The sequence below is a fragment of the Calonectris borealis genome, chromosome 2 (assembly GCF_964195595.1).
Source record: "Calonectris borealis chromosome 2, bCalBor7.hap1.2, whole genome shotgun sequence".
Classification (NCBI taxonomy): domain Eukaryota; kingdom Metazoa; phylum Chordata; class Aves; order Procellariiformes; family Procellariidae; genus Calonectris; species Calonectris borealis.
In genome coordinates, this window is record NC_134313.1 from 58412095 (window position 1) to 58428450 (window position 16356).

A 16356-nucleotide genomic window follows, 5' to 3' on the forward strand; every position below is an offset into this window, starting at 1 on the left:
GCTAGATGGTGCCGCAGAGCAAGCGAAGGGCTTTCCTCCGCTGGTGGGAAGCCTTTGCTCCATGTCTAGGACAGCTTTTGCATTTAAATACGCTCAGCTGGAGTATTGATTCGGTTGGAAACATTTGCACGGGGACCTGCTCTCGCTGCTGCTCCTCATGACTTGAAATGCCCGCTTGAAGTCGGTGAAGAAAGCGGTCCTGCAGGGCCAACCCGTCACCTTCCCCTCCGGTGCAGGCTGGCACTGCACGCTCGCTGCCGTGCAAGTCCTCCGCCATAGTACAGCTGCCCCGCCAGGCAGATGGGGTCGGTGCTGCGTACAGCCTCCCTCCAGCGTTACCTGCTCTTACGGTTTGCCTCATGGTCGAGCTGAGTCCGGGCCAACACGCTTCCCGGCCCGACGGCTGCTGTGAATGGCGAGGGCTGGCTGGAGAGCTTCCCCGAGCAGGGCTGGCGCCAGCGGCCTGGCAGAGCTGGCTGCCAGTTAACGCTCCCACTCCCTGCCTTGTCGGAGCGTCGGTGGCAAGGGGCTGCCTTGGCTGCCTGCGGCCGGAGGCGCTCGCGCCAGCCGTGCTGCTAATGGACTCTCGGGCAGCCCATTCTGCTGCAGGCAGCAGGCAAGGGGGCTGCTCTGCAAGAGTGTGACTCTGGTCGTAAGGAAGACGACTTAACCCATGCTGTGTTTTTCAGGATGCCTGAGAATAAAGAAAGGTCCAATCCCTCCTCCCCCTTGTGCCGATACTCATCTCCTTCTCACCCGCCCCCCCTAAACTTAGACAAATGCATTTATTTTTTGCTGGAGTGTTTTATCACATGATAAATGGGCCCTTCAAGAGGTTCAGATCCCAACTCTGACGGCTATGATAAATTTGCCTTCCTCTCCACTTCTCTGAATGTGGGCCTGGGAAATCGGGTGATTAAGAGCCAGGTTACACTGGGTGGGTGGGTGAAGAGTACATAAAACCGTAGCCAGTGTGCAGTATAACTTGTTAATAGAGTTTTTTAACTCCAGGGCTGGCTGATTCTGCTACACTTGCAACTCTCCTTGCAGCCACAAAATTTTACGAAATGCCTCATGGACAAAATGTGGCGTTGAGGACAGAAATCAACAAGTTGTTGGGGGGGAAGTTAGCTGAAAATGGAAAGAGTGAGGAAGTCGGTCATCATGCAATGATATGTTGGCTGAGGGAAGAGAGGGCTCCTGCTGGAATTTGCCGAAAGGACTACGCTTCAAAAAAATGCCACTTTCCGATTCATCTGCAAAGGCAGGGAGGGAGGGGTGAGGACTGGCACGACTGCTCTGTTCATGCTGGGGAGAGGTTCTGCTGCCATGGGCGATGTGAGGCAATATGAACACAGACATATTCTGGGATTTGCATCCTCTGCCTGTCATTAACTGACTGCAATTCAGGAATTAAAGGTAAAATAGACCTTATAGCAGCAGACAGGGACTTCTTTTTTGTGTGTGTGTGCAGCTGACAGCTTTCTAGCCAATGCTTTCTCTGCCGCACTGCTCAACAACTGTCCCAGAGTAATTGTGTTAGTAATAATATAGCAGAGAATTCATGAAGTGTAAAGACCTATGGTACCCCATGTGTCTTATTGGTGCCAAGTGTTTTATTTAACTGACCACCATCCAGTAATTTTCTGGCTCCCGTCTTGTGTAAATGTATGATTTTCCAAGCTGAATAGCTGGAGAAAGAATGAGGATCCTCTCAGCTGCACCGGAGCCCGGAGCACAGGCTGGTGTGTAAGGAGTGAGCGGTTAAAGCTGGGACTTGGAGGGTAAGGCAGCTGTGTAGCAACACCAACTGAGCAAAAGACTGTAAAGCTTTGATAACAGAGATGCTGAAACACTGGTATATTTAAAACTTCTCCTTTAAGTAAGATATTATTCTGGTACTTCAGTGGTCTTAATGTTTATCCTCCCAAATTTACCAGATACTGCATCTTGTGGGAATTCCTGAGAATTTTCTTTGAAACACCAGTGGAGAGTTATTTCTCCTCCCTTTGAAATACTTCAAACTACTCCTGATCCAAGACATGAGTTTGGTGACAAGTCCTGCTGCTGAGGAACATTGGAAAGGAAAAGAAAACACCCTTCTCTTCTGTTGATTCAGATAGAGGGACATGTGTGTAGAAGGCTTATGTGATTTTTTTTCCCCCGTAGATCTTAATATTCTCTAGAATAAGGATTAGGGTTTTTTTCCTTTGTTGTTCATGCATGTTAGTATGCGATCTGAAATTCAGATAGCTACTTTTCTGTATGTGTAATACTGTAGCCACTAGGGAGCAAAAAATTTCTTGTGGTTGAGATGGGGGGCAGGAGGGAAATCAAGAGGTAAAGCATGCATGTGCCTGCACACGCTAGTCACTTGTTCGTTTTTGGGTGTGTTAACACAGATCTACTTGTGATCTCTTGATGGATAGGCTGTCAAATGGCTTCATGTATGTATGATTTTGCTGCATTTTTTGCCTGGAGATGCTACGATGATGTCGGAACAGGTGTGAATGCCTCATGGTTGGTTTAGTGCAGCCAAACACAATCTGGTATTGATGACATACAGCCAAGGTAGTAAATGCAAGTAGCAGCCTGAATGCATACATACGCTATACATTTATCTTCACTTGCATATATGACATGATAATTTTTGTTTTAGGTCATGGATATCTAAAACAGGAAACAGATATTTCAGAAGTAGTGTTTCTTCACAAGACCGAGGTGCAGTAACGGGATAACTTGAAGCTTACTGTAATTTGGGGTATGCGCTAATTGCTTCAACACTTTCAAAGAGATTTCTGTTTCAAGGATAAATGTCTATCTATCCGTTTTGCATGAGACAGATATGGAGAAACACTGCACATCTGTGATCACTCCACTGGACTTTGAAATAGTTTGTTAAAAAGGTAGGGGGGAAATTCAGAGTAATTTTTTTTTTCAGGGTATTTCTGGAATAGTAAAAAAAAGGTAAAGAAAAGCCTATGCCTGTTGAGTTTTCCTTATAGCAGATTGCATTGTGAATAATTCTGCTGATTACTGTATGTAGTCTTGTATTGCTATAACAAAAAATATTGGCCATTTTTAAATATAGATATTGCAGTTACTAGGACTCTGATCTTTATGGACCAGAAGATGGGAAGCGTTAATTAATAGATCCAGTATGTCTGAAGCATAGAGAGAGACACGGAGGCAGCGTGTGATGTGGAAAGGAGTGGACTTAGAGAGCAGAAACCAAGGAGGGTTCCAGCCCAGTGCTAAGAGTACTCGTGCCCTCTTATGATTTCCTGACCGTAAGCATGAAGAAGGTTCAAGGAACAACTGGAGACCTAATGTGGTGTTTGGCAAATAACACAGAACCATAACATGAACCACACATCTGATGACTTGTGTAAATCACACAAGTTCCTATTTTCATCAGAGATTTAAAGATGTTTTGAGCATCATTGACAATTCTGCTGCAATGCAGTAGGGGAAAGCACTTTTTTATGGTGCCCCTTCAATTAATGTCAAATTTATACTCTCTGATCTCATACATTTCTTCAGTGGAGTTTCCAGAAGTACAGCAAATGAATAGAGAGTGTAATAAAGGGGATCCTTTTTGCCATCTGCTGCATTGTTTCCTTTCTCCTTTCTTTAGGTGCGTGTATTTTGTCTTTGCTGCAGCAGCAGGAATATTTCTTGAAGGCTTTGCTATATAGTGGTTTCCATTTTTTTTCAGTTTACCCTGAAGGGAAACCACACCTTTGCTCTGGTGGGATATTCCAGTAAGTCTCCACCCTTTTGACCAATTTTTGCTTGATTCTTGGCATCTTATGAAAATCATTGCTTTTTAATTGACAGAGTGATGAACTTGGTTTGTGCTCATTGGAGAGAAACAAGTAATAAAGTTAATGTACTGTCGTGGAGCTGGAGCTGATGGAAAGCTCCTGGTCTCTGTCAGCAATCCACGGTGTGCTCTGTTCTGGTGGCAGAAAGGCTGGCATTTTGTCACTGTTCTGGGTTTTTATCTTTGACCAAATACAAATAGTGGGTGAATGTGACACATAATCATTAGATTTAGACCATGTCCACATTGGGAGTTGTGGTAGATTAAATGAAGGCTTGAATTTAAAATATACAAACTATTCTGCAGTAACTTTCGACTCTGAAGCAGACTTTTAAGGGCTGTCATGCATCACCACACTCTTTTTCTTTGAGTGAGGAATTCACACTCCTTTGAGTTAACTGTGGTGTGGCTCACTGATACAGCACATGCCATATGATGCAGAAGTATAGCATTTTGAGACAGTTGGGTTAAATGTGAGTTAATTGCTTAAAATATGAATGCTATGTTTCTTGTCAGTCTTCTAAGCTATTTCAGTGTAGTTATTTGTGTCTTTGGCTCTCTTCCCAATTTTCCTAAACATGATCTCTAAGTAGTGTTTAAAGATGTTGATATGCCTGATGTCTAAATGAATGGTTGGAAATCTCTGGCAGGGATTTACTCTTCGGATGAAGATTTAAGTTACTCCTAGACAGCTGTGGTATATTTTTGTTCACCCCGTCAATCTCTAAATTATGTTTGCACCTATGGTTCATTTTGTTTAAGGGATGCCACGTTACATATCAACTGTGTGAGCCAGACTGTGATACTTCATGACTCACAAAGTGTTCCAGGCTTTTTTGGATGAATGACCGGCAACCTGTGGGCCTTTGGCAACCTCTTATAGCCAGGCTGCGATCAAGTTGTTTGGAGCAGAAGGCTAGGACAATTCTTGATTATAATCTTGTTTCTGCTGGTTAAGCTCTTTCATATAAAGGTCTCAATGGTAGGAAGGAGAGGCTGCATGAAGAGTCGGGGAGCTGCACATCCCAACTGCACTGAAGTTAAAAGAATCAAAGGGTGAAACTTCTGTAACCAGCAGGAGAGGATGAAAGTAGTGTGTGCACAGATCTGTCCAACCCGTGAGTGCACATACCTTAAAAAAAAGTCACTTTCAGGAAAGGACAAGAAATAACTAAAATAAGGAAACAGCAATTTTTTTATTTCTTCAGTGATGCAATTTTTTTTTTTTTTTCATTTTATAATTATGGATGTGTTTGTAGCCAAATCAATGTTGTGATCACAGAGCTGGGAGCAAATCCTGAAGTCTGGTTCCAGATCTGGGTCAGCAATTGAATGTCCCTGGAGTTCAGCGTGGGAGATAAGTTGGAATCCAACGTTCTCCAAGTGCACGTCAAGCTGAAGCAGTAAACTCTCTCTCTCCTCTTAATATACTTGCCTACAGACATAATGCAGCAGATCCTCAGCTGTGTGCAAGGTGCGCTGCCTTGAGGCAGCCAACCATACCCACAGGCCAAAATTCCTGCAGCGAAGGATTGCAAACTTCTGGCTTTCACCCCTTTCTCCCAGACAGGCCTCCATGGCAGGCAAGGGCTTGACTGAGACTCCTGTATGTGTTTACCAGTCACAGACTCCCTCTCTTGGGTGGAAAGATATCCGCTTTCTTCTTCTGTCAGGGTATCTAAGTGCTGGATCCTGCTTGCTGAGGCACTGAGTGGAAAAGAGACAAGTGGACAGGGAGGTTATGTGGCCAAGGATGCGTTTGAGGTTGAAACAACATCTACCGTTTGTCAAGGCCATTTAATTCCAGGAAAATTGTCTTTTGAGCTGCTTAAACTATGCTTGGGGCTGTTTGAGTTATTACTGAAATGCAGCCGTTCCCAGAGCTGAAGGCATCAACAACATAATAGCATGCGGAAACCCCACAGTGCAATTACATGAAAAATAATGCTCTCCAAATAATACTACAGGGTGAATTTAAAATAGGAATCTGATGCTAATTAGACTAATTGCTGGGCTGATTATCCTGCAATCATCACTTCTGGTTCTGCTCATTGCCTTGGTTCAAAAGTTTGTCAGCTATTCTCTTCCGTCATGAGCATTTACAGTCACATACAGCAGTCACGGCCCTGTTACACCCAGTGATCTTATATTGGCTTGCTGTCCGTGTGTTTGTTACATAGAAATTGCCATGTTTCACTCTGTTAGTTTAACAGACTGTTAATTAGGCAGTTTCTAAGTGGTAGTGCCAGGTAGGAATAAATCTGCCAGACAGTAACGTTGCTGTAGTTCCCCAGTTATAGTGAGTGGGTAACATCAGGTCAACAGCATTTGCCTTCTGCATTTAGCGAAACCAGGACGGAATGAAGTGTCCTGGAAAGGTATACACATATCTGAAGTATTAGCGTTCAGAAATATGAAAAAAACCTCTGAACATTATGCATTGGAAGCTTTAGCACAATCTGATATACTGTCTATTACAGTCAGTCCTTAGATAATTGATGGCATTAAAATACTCCTAAGACCTGGAGTCTGACATTTTTTGGCTTCCTTCCCTCCTCGCCTCCTTCCCCTGCCCCTCCCCCCCCCCCAAAAAAAAATCCACCCCAAAAACTGTAGTTCTCTAATTTATGAGACAGTCTCATAAATTACCATGGTGGAATTAGTTGTCCAACTGCCTGTGACCTGCTGGGTATTTGTTGGAAAAAAAATAATGAATTCTAAGAGTTTCATGAATCTTAATGTGAATGATTCTCCATCTGAAGGTTTGGACGGAATTGATTATTCCCCAGTTTAAAATATTTCCCTCTTCCATTCCAAGAGTAGTAACATTAACCTATTCTTAGGGAACCTGTCACCCAAAATGCAGATAGCAAAGAGTTGGAGAGCAGAGCTGGCAATTCACCCATAATTTCAAAATGTTATTGGTCTCCGATTACCACGTTAAAAGGAAGCCAGGATCATTTCATGCATGACTTACTAACCAAGAATGGAGCTAATTTTAACAGAGGACATTCAAAAAATTTTTTGACCAATGCTAGTGTTGGTGTTTGTATCCCGAACTGGATATAACTGGACATGTTCAGTGAACTGGACCTGGGACTCTAAAACTGTCTTGTTCCTCTATTTCTCTGCAAACATATTTTGAGATATTTTTTGTCCTTTGTGATGAGTTTTGTTATTCATATAGGCCTCACATCATCAGTACCAACCTGGATAGGCAAGATCTCACTGAGAATGGTCAGTACTGTCTTGTGCCTTTGAGAGGGGCAGGTACAGTCACGAAGGAGGATGCTCGGGGACAGGGGAAGGCAGCATAACGTCAGCTCTGCACTGTCCTAATTTTAAGCTAGAAGATCTCCACTGTATTGCAGCGTTCCTGACACCGCCATCCTTGAGAGGGTAAAGACAGGAGCCATTCAGCTGTCATCTGCTTGTGTCTGCAACAAGTTTGCAGACCCTCAGGGTTTCTTTGACCCAGCCTAAAGGGTAGGGATGGTGTCCTGTGTTCCTGAGGTTTGAAGAGACCCTCAGACTCTTAGGACTGTGTGGGAGTTGCCACAGTATGAGGATGAGAGAGTAAGCTATGAAAATTGTGACGTTCATGTAGCTGCTTTGTATTTGAGTCTCTGGCTCATGTAAGCCATCTGAATTGTGCGTTTTCAGTACGTCCACTTTACTCTTAAGAAGTGTTGGAAAGATACACACACACCATTGCCCCAAGGTCAGAATTATCTGCAAACCTGCAGCCCAAAGTGGTACAGCACAGGAGACCCAACCTATAGCTCATAACCCACATAATAGGTAGGATGCTTATCAGCAGTAATCTTTCTTGCTTCTGTCTTTACTTTTTATCCTAGTTCATTTTGTTTCAGCTGCTGAGAGACATGCATTTATAATATTTTAAAAGTTTTAAACTGGGATTGATGGTTGAGAAACAATCCAGCCAAAATGAGGACAGTGCAGCTAGAGACACTGATTCTTCTCCAGACTTGCTCCCTTGAGGTGAGAAATGTACCATTCATTTTAATGGATCTGCTTCTTCAGGTAAAGCTGCCTTGTGCAAATAATGGCAAGAGGATGTCATCTTCCAAATGACCAACAGAAATGGGGAGATAATGCTCTGGTGGCTTCTCTTAATTTAAAATATGACCTCATGGGACCGAGTGGTCCTTTTCTTTTGCTCACCCACATCAGCTCACCTCTCTTCAGCCCCTGGAAGGAGATACCGCACTGAAATCAAGACAGGGTATTGTGAGAAACTATGCTTCTCGTATGGGGCAGCTGAAGAAGTCTAGCATCTGATAGTAATTGATTAGTAAATTAAATTTTAACAACCTAGAGGCTGCACGCGGTCCAGCCCTGGTCCCCTAATATAAATCATTCAGATTTGCAAATATGAAACACATGTTTTCTGTCTGACCTTGTCTTTTATGGAGCAGTGGAGATTGCAAACGCAGATGCTCAGGTTTGTCTGCTTTCTTGGCCGCCGAGGCCATAAATGGCAGCTCTGTTCTCAGAGCACACGTTACGTTGACGTTGCTTCACGAACTGGAGAACAGATACGGCAACAGGCAATAAAGCCGGGCTGGATCCTGTTCAAACAGCTTTGCTCTCCTTAGGCCTTGTTCACCTAGAGCGGGGCTGTGACCTCTGATTGCAGGCCTAGTCCCTCTCCATTCCCTTGCCTGGGAGGGAGGAGGACACCAGCTGCCCCATAACATGGCTGACAGCAGGAGGCAGTCAGTCACCTGCCGCTTCTGCCTGCGGCAAAGTGCGGGTTTTGCCCGTTTCCTAGCTGGTCTGGCTTAAACCCAACAGCCTTGGAGGACTCTGGCTCGAGCGGTCCCTGATGGCTTTCCCCAAGCTCGTTCCCTGTAGCTACAAGCTCCAACACCGACTTCGGCACCGCCAGCGCTGCTCGCCCTTTTCCCAGAGGCGTTTAACGAACCTGCAAAGTCAGTTTTCCCCTTGAGGGCCAAAGCCCGTGTGCTGTTATCCCCCCGGAGGAAGCTGGGGCTCTGTACATACTGTTTCTTCCCCCTTTCTCATCGGAAGGGCATGTCCCAGCCTGACACCTAATTTTTAGCGCTGCTATTCTGGAGCTGAAGCGGAGACTGCATGTTTAAAGCCTCAGATCTGCTCCGACTGCAGTCAGTGGGAATTTTCCTATGTAGGTGCTAAGTATTATTCAGTGTAAGCAAAACTTGGCCCGTTAGTTTTAACTTTATTTTCCATTATAAATCAAATCCTCTCTAATTTTTGCCTGAAATCGTTCCTCCTAGAGAGGAATTTGCTGTGGCTATAACGTTGCCATGAAGTATTCCAGCCACGAGAGCTTGAAAGGAGTTTTCTTCCTTTCTAGAAGTCATGTTTCTTAGGGGATCTGACTTGGTCTAAGGTTTCTGAACGTGATTTATTGACGTATTTTGACCTAGAGAGTAGTGTTGCAGGTTGTTGGGAGAACAAATGGATTTGGTCCTGAGGCCAACAGCTTTGTAGGCCAAGGGGTTAGCAAAGCATTTAACGCTCTCTCCAGGTTCCTGATGAAGGCATCGCTGATGAAGACCTAGCTCTAGCCTGGTCCTGTGGGTCTTCTGTCCTTTTCCATGCCCAACCCTGTCACAACTCCTCCCCAGAGGGAAAAGGGCTGAAGGAAAAAGAAATCTGGTCCCACGGACTGATTTGCCTATAAGTGGTTATAGCACATTAAACGTGTACCTGCAGTGCACCCTCTGCATTAGCTGCATATGAAAGGGATTCAGTTCACATGCTACAAAACCACCCCGTAACGCAAATCAGAGTTTGGTAAGAGGGAGATGCCTGGGAAGCTGCCCTCAGTCCTGCACTTCAGATCCGAACTACAACGCGGTGGACACACCGGTAACAGGAAAGATAGACATTTAAATTTTACTGCAAAGAGGAGTCCCAAGAGAGCCCTGTGATACCTTTGCACTTAGCAACACTCAGCAAAGTTTTGTTCTAAAAGTATTTCATAGCCAAATAATATCTAGAGCATTGCTTTGAGGTGGGAGGGAATCCTTTAAAGCACTTTGTTTTAGTTGCGTGAAAGAGTTTACTCATGTGACTAGTGGTACAGTGTGCAGTTAAGCATTGCTTTGGGTGTTCACAGATCATCTTAAATCTTAGTTACATTACTGATCTTTAAATCTTAGTGATTGCATGAGGCATGTGAAACTGCCTTTGTGCAGACTGCTGTCAGCAGGCTTATACTCTTTCATTGCCTTCTTTCTTGTCCAGGATGTTCAGCGTCTTTTGTGTGTGCAGCTATGGCTTTTTTATTATTATTTTTAAAGGCTAGAGCTCTCATTTCTAAGCTGATGGAGTCCTTACCAAAGTTAATGAGACTTTGGAGTAGTCAAGTATACAGTGAAGGTGGAAATTAAGTTTTCACCTACTGGAAGTTTTTATTGTTAATTTTTTAACACAACATCCCTGCGCCAGCCACTTAATAATAGCGGTATATGCTAATATCATTAATGTATCTTGTATTAGAAGAAGCCCTTTCCACTCATTGTAGGAACATCTTCAGGCTATGCAGTCATTTCTATTAGAGGGCTACAGTGCATGTAGATACTGATTTTATGTAGGAAGCTAAATTGATGTACTTTATTCTCCAGAGTAACAGGCTTATATTATTTGAGACAGTGTTTTTTATCACTTGTTTTAGGCTTTTAAACCTGAAGATGTTAGTCATTAGTGCCTATTATTGTAAAAATTAAAAGTGAAGGTTCCTGCATGAATTGATGTTGGATGACAAATTCCTGCATTTCAGTATCATTTCGATTTGTGTGTTTCTACTGTCTGGATGTGGTTTGTAGTTCTGCATTAATTTGAAGTAATAACACTAGGAATTTTTTTTTTTTTTTTCATCTGAGGGAAGAAGTGTTAACAGCAGTCTTGGTTATGAAGTGAGGCAAGAACATGGCAGCGCTCTCCAGTGAAGTTCCCATTTCCAGTGATATTTGCAACCTAATGACCTTTTGTCCTATATTATGCATAGCCACCAGGATCATGAAAACAGACTTTCTGTTCTGAGCTGTTCCCCAGCCTCTTGCTGTTGCACAGGCTGGCTTCGTTGTCCTGCTTCAACTGAGTTTTTTTTATTCTAAGCAGCATATTCTTTTATTCAGCAAGCAATCTCTTTCTTGCAACTGCAGTGCTTCCTCTTCAACCTGAGGCCAACTGGAAAGCTGGGCTTTGTGCTTGCTTGGTCCAAGACTGCACTGAGCTTGTCTGTGTCTGGTTGTGAAGGTGTCATGGCTCTCTCCAGCTGGACCGTAACGGGGCCGAACCATCCTGGGGAGAGGGCATGTCGCTTTGCACAGCACAGCTCCGTAGCTGTTTATGTGTACTAACTGGCAGGGAAGAAGGGGAACAAGTCTGTCTCTGGTATGATGGGAGATTTTTGAACCTTGCCTTTGTGCAAAGTCCTTGTTACTGCTTTGTGGCCACCAGAAGGTGTGGGGCTGGGCACTCCAGGCGGAGATGGCTATGCGTAGGCTTGCAGAGTTGACACTGGAGACTGAATCCTTCATGTGAAGAATAAGTGATTTTGTGTGTCTCTGTGATATCTACTGCTTTTGGAAAAGGTGCCAAATGTGGGACTCTTCAGTGGGGACTGGAGTCCTTCAACATGTTACCTGGATATTGCTTTGCTGCTCAGGGTAGGACCAACTGCTTGCTAACTGCCTTGCGCTGCTGGAAGGAGTCACTGCACTGGCGGGACTGCTCTAAAATGCTCGTGTTCGGGATTCTTCTAATAGAAGAGACCAGCTACCGCATAAACTCAGCCCATCTGCTGTACTCTTAAATATTCCCTAAACAATCTCCCTTGAGGAAATATCAGAATTTTTTTTTTTTAATCACAAATGACTTAAAGTTCTGCTTTTGCTGAAAAAAAAATCGTCCTATAAACATGCCGATGTAATGAATCTATACACTATATGTATGCGATACATATGAACACATGTAATACATACGAATATATGCATTGCATTAGTAGATACAGCTGTATCTGCTAATTGCTGATAATTGCTGTATCTGCTAATGCACTCAAATATGCTGCGGGATGCCACATCGTGCACATGAGTAAGCTATAAATGTGTTTTCCCAAGCTGTGAATCTCTGTGTTCTTGCCTGGTGGCTACATGCAATATCTAATGGGAGAGATCGCATAGTTTCAGACTTTGCTACAAACAAGACTATACGGAGGGGACTTCACTTCTGAAGGCTACCATATTGTTGCCTTTCTTCTTAATTAAGACTGCTGTTAACACTTTTTCCCTCAGAAGTGAGACTTAAATGTGCAGTGCCAGTGCCCTGTGCACCTCCCCCCCCCAACTTATCCAAGAGCACAAAGTTCCTACAACAAATTTTGTGGTTTTCCTCTGTAAGCTTCTGTAAGGACCTTGAGGCCAGCAGTGGCTTATGGCCACAGCTGGACTGGGATCGGCCATCCTGCTGTGACAGCAGCAAATTCCACTAGCCACCTAAAGCTCTTCTCTCTATGTTGTATAATTATTCATATACCTAAATTTATAAGTATTTTTCCCTTTTTATTCCAGCCCCTGGGGAATTAGGGAGTTAAATTTTATTTAATGTCAGCCCAATTGTCTGAAACTTCTTTGAGTGTGAACTGGGGAGTCCCTGGGAGAGGGCTGGAAGTCCTCCAAACTCATAAGACCTGCAGACTTTAGGGAGCTGTTGCACACAGTTTTTCAATGTGGATTTCTTTGCCAGATCAGCTCTGAAACAGATTAGAGATCATTGTGATGAAAGCTGAAGAAGGCTGAATGCTAAAGAAAATATAACAGCTGCTGGAATGTGCAAATGTGGGGTCAAAGCTGCACACGACTGAGGAGAAGGATCCAAAACATAGAAGTTCATAGGCTGAAACTCATTGAAATTATATCAATTACAGGACTGTACAATGTAACTTATTCAGATGAGCTTGTATATAGGATGTCAGAAACTAGGTCTCTTTATAGACTTGTCAAATCTACATGCAATTGTTGCCTTTCAAGTACTGGTTTGTGCCATTGCCTTCTGATCCTAGCTGATACCAGGCCCCCATCCTTTCTTTGCCTTTCCTTCTGTGTGTGCATCTCTCTAGTGCTCCCATTGATTTGTGTATTTCAGAGAAAGGTCTGGCTGGTGTTTCAATCACCTTCCTTCTGTTTTCATTACAAAATGATGCCAGCCACTTTATATAGGCATTGGGCTGACCTGTTCAGTTGGCTTTAGCTAGGACTAGCTCTACTATTACATATTCACATAAGTCTTACTGACCTGGTTTATCTTACTTAGAGCATGGCAACTGCAAATAAACAAAGTATTTGCTAGTGGTGAGCACAGAGAGACTCAGCCATACAAGCTTGTTGGCTCTGGAAGTAAGCCTGGAAGTTAAAAAAGCCGGGAGAATGGGCAACTCCCTCTACTAGCCCTGGAAAAATGCTTGGCCAAAAAGGAGATCTGGGCTTCTCTTCTCAGTTGCAGCCTTTTTGTTAAGCTCCTAGAAATCCCAGAAGTGGGTTCCAGCTCAGCTGGATGATCTCTTTATGATCTCTGGGATCCAATTAAAAATAAACAAACACATCATCCAGCAATGTCTTCTTTCCCTGCTGCTAGCTCATTCCTCTTTTGGGGAGTTGCTTATCTCCAGGATGCTGAAGAAGTATCCACTTTTTCTCTGCTTATTGCAATACCTCCATAAATAATACATTTCCCTCTCTAAATTACATTTAATTCTCCTATCAAGGTTATTTCAAGAGAGTTAGCAAGCACACATAAAATCCTCTTTTCCCTCTGTTTTCCTGTAAGATCTCCTGCTCATTCAATTACGAAGGTTGGTCTCTGGGAGTTTGGAGAGACGGTGTCTGTCTCCCAGCGAGAGCCAGACAGCTTTACCTAAGCAGGGATCTGCTTACCTTGTAATTTTACCTTGTCATTTTACTTGTAATTCAGCATCTCGGAGGTCACTTCTGCCTTACGTTACTGAAGAACCACAGCAAAAAGGATGTGTTTTGCATGACTCACATAACCCACATTTTCTGTAAACTTTAATTATTTTCTGTGTGGTGTTTGCCTCATGCAATGAAATCACTGCTTTCCTCGTGCAATTTCTTTATCCCACTGGTGCAAAGCTGTAAAGATAATCTAACCTTCGACAACTGAGCCTCAGCCACTGCTGCAACACATGGTATTTATAATCCTACCACTTGATTAGGTGCTGAATGGTGTCTGGAGAGGCATATGTGATAATTCAGTTAACTTGAGTGGCTCTGTTTGAAAAAAGATAAAAACCTAACTAAATAAAAAGAAAAAACCCAGAGAAATTGTCTCATGGACCTGTTCCCTAAAACCCACTTCTGTTCCGGGGCTTGCACCACTGTTAGGTACTTTAAGTAAGCAAACTTCAAGCTTTTAAACAATATGTTGAGAATCAGTACCGTAAAAGCCTCCAAAGAGTTTTTTAAGAGTCTTTATCTTGCTTTTAACAGGCACTGCTGATACTGAAGATGTGAAGAGAAAAGGCAGTTCTTGATGAGCTATGCAATTACGTTGGCTAGACAATTATACTTCATCCGACCTCCATAAAACTCCATGTCTACTCTGAGGAGGCTCACGTGTTTCTTGTAGTAATGCTGTGTCTCATGTGTTGGCCAAGCGTTTGGACAAGGATCATCCCAGGCCCAGGATGCTTCGCGGTGCCGTGGCAGTACCGAGGGATGGCCGGAGGGTGGAGGAGCCTCTTGGAAGAAAGCGCAAGGCAGTTCCCGACCTGCCAGCCTCCTCACCGCCTCCCCGCTCGCCCGCCCACGCCGTCATGTCTAGACTGCTGCCCTGCACGGGGCAATGACTCTCAGCTCAGCCCTTTCAAGTCAAGGAAAGCTCCCGTCAAGGGAATTTTGCCTCAGAGCTGAGTGTGGGCTTAAGCATCCAGTGAGTTTATAAGCAGTTTGTTCCTAGGCTCTCCATGCCTGCATTTTGCCGGCTTGGGGCCCTGAGCGGGTCAGTGCTTTGGGACGTTATCGCTACCGGCTGGCAGCTGGACAACTTGCGTCTCACGAAGAAATTTCTCTGCGATTTCAGAGCAGGTTTAGTTCTGACCCGGGGTGAGACACACAGCTCCAAAGAGTTTTATGGGACAGGAATGCCATAAAAAATCGAAAGCCAAAAATAACTTTTTTCCCCCTCCTTCTTTTAACCTCCTACCCTCCAAGCCAATATTCACTCAGGGCATGGAAAGGAAGGGAGAGGCATGCAAAGACTGTCAGAAAGAGCAGTGGCTGTAAAACTTTGGGGGAGTGGGCTGCGGCATCTGGTTTGGTTGCTGAGTTCTGAAGAATTTAATCAGTAAAAAAGCATCACCCAAACATTGTTTTTGACAGAACTGTAACTCCTGTTGAAAACTACTCTCGGCCATTTTATCAGCAGTAATCAGCACCTGGACAGGTTTAAGAAGTAATAGCTACATCCTAAATGCAACCAGCACTCTCCGCAGGAATAAAATTTGAAAAAATAACACTTGCCCAGGAGATGGAGCAAGAAGACAGCGTGTTGCAGACGTCTTTAAAAACAGAGTCTGATGCGGTCAGGGAGAGAGAAATTAAGTAGAATAGTTTCACAGCAAGATGCTGGACTCAGAGAACTACCAGAGCATAAAGTGGGACCCAGAAGCAAGGACCACAGGATCAGTTTGGGTTGGGAGGGACCTCTGGAGGTCCTGGGGGCAGCCCCTCTCCAGGCAGGACCAGGCTCGTAGCTGCATCAGCTTGCTCAGGGCTGGCTGGCTGAGCCTCAAATGTCTCTAAGGACAGAGATCCCACAAGTTTTTTGCGTCCCTCGTGGTAAAAAAAAAATAATTCTCATATCTAATGGGAATCTCTTGTGTTGCAACTTGTGTCTGCTGCCTCTTGTCCTGTCACAGTGCACCTTGGAGGAGAGTCTGGCTCCATCCTCTCTACAGCCACTTCTTAGGTAGTTGAAGACGGCAGCTAGCTCTCCCTTTAACCACCCCAGGTCTCTCTGCCTATTCTTACTTGTTTCCTAACACTGCTTAATGTTTTATAGTGCTTCCAGAGACTAGATCTGGGGTCAGGAAACAGCATTAAATGTAGGTTTGTCCGACAAGCTGGATCCCAGTGGTGAGCCTGGGGAGTGCCAGAAGTGGAAGGAGAGTGTGTGGGAGGAGGGGTGTCATGGGGAGAGGGGGAGACTCCTGTTTTAGACCTTTGGGTTGCTCGGCATAAACCTTTCCTATGGCCTGGAATTGAATGGCATTAAATCCTGATAGTAACCGTCTGGAAACTCGTGTTAGTGATCGCTGCTGGAAGGGGTCAGCTTTTATGCTTTACAATGTTCTTAATAGGTGCAGTACAGTCATGTCTCATAGGCACCCTTTCTGTAGAGGTTGGTTTTTTTCCCTGGTGTGGATGTTTCTCAGGAGGTGTGCATGATGGAGGACCAGGTGTAACAGTGTACCAGTAGAAACAGTCTACTGACTGACT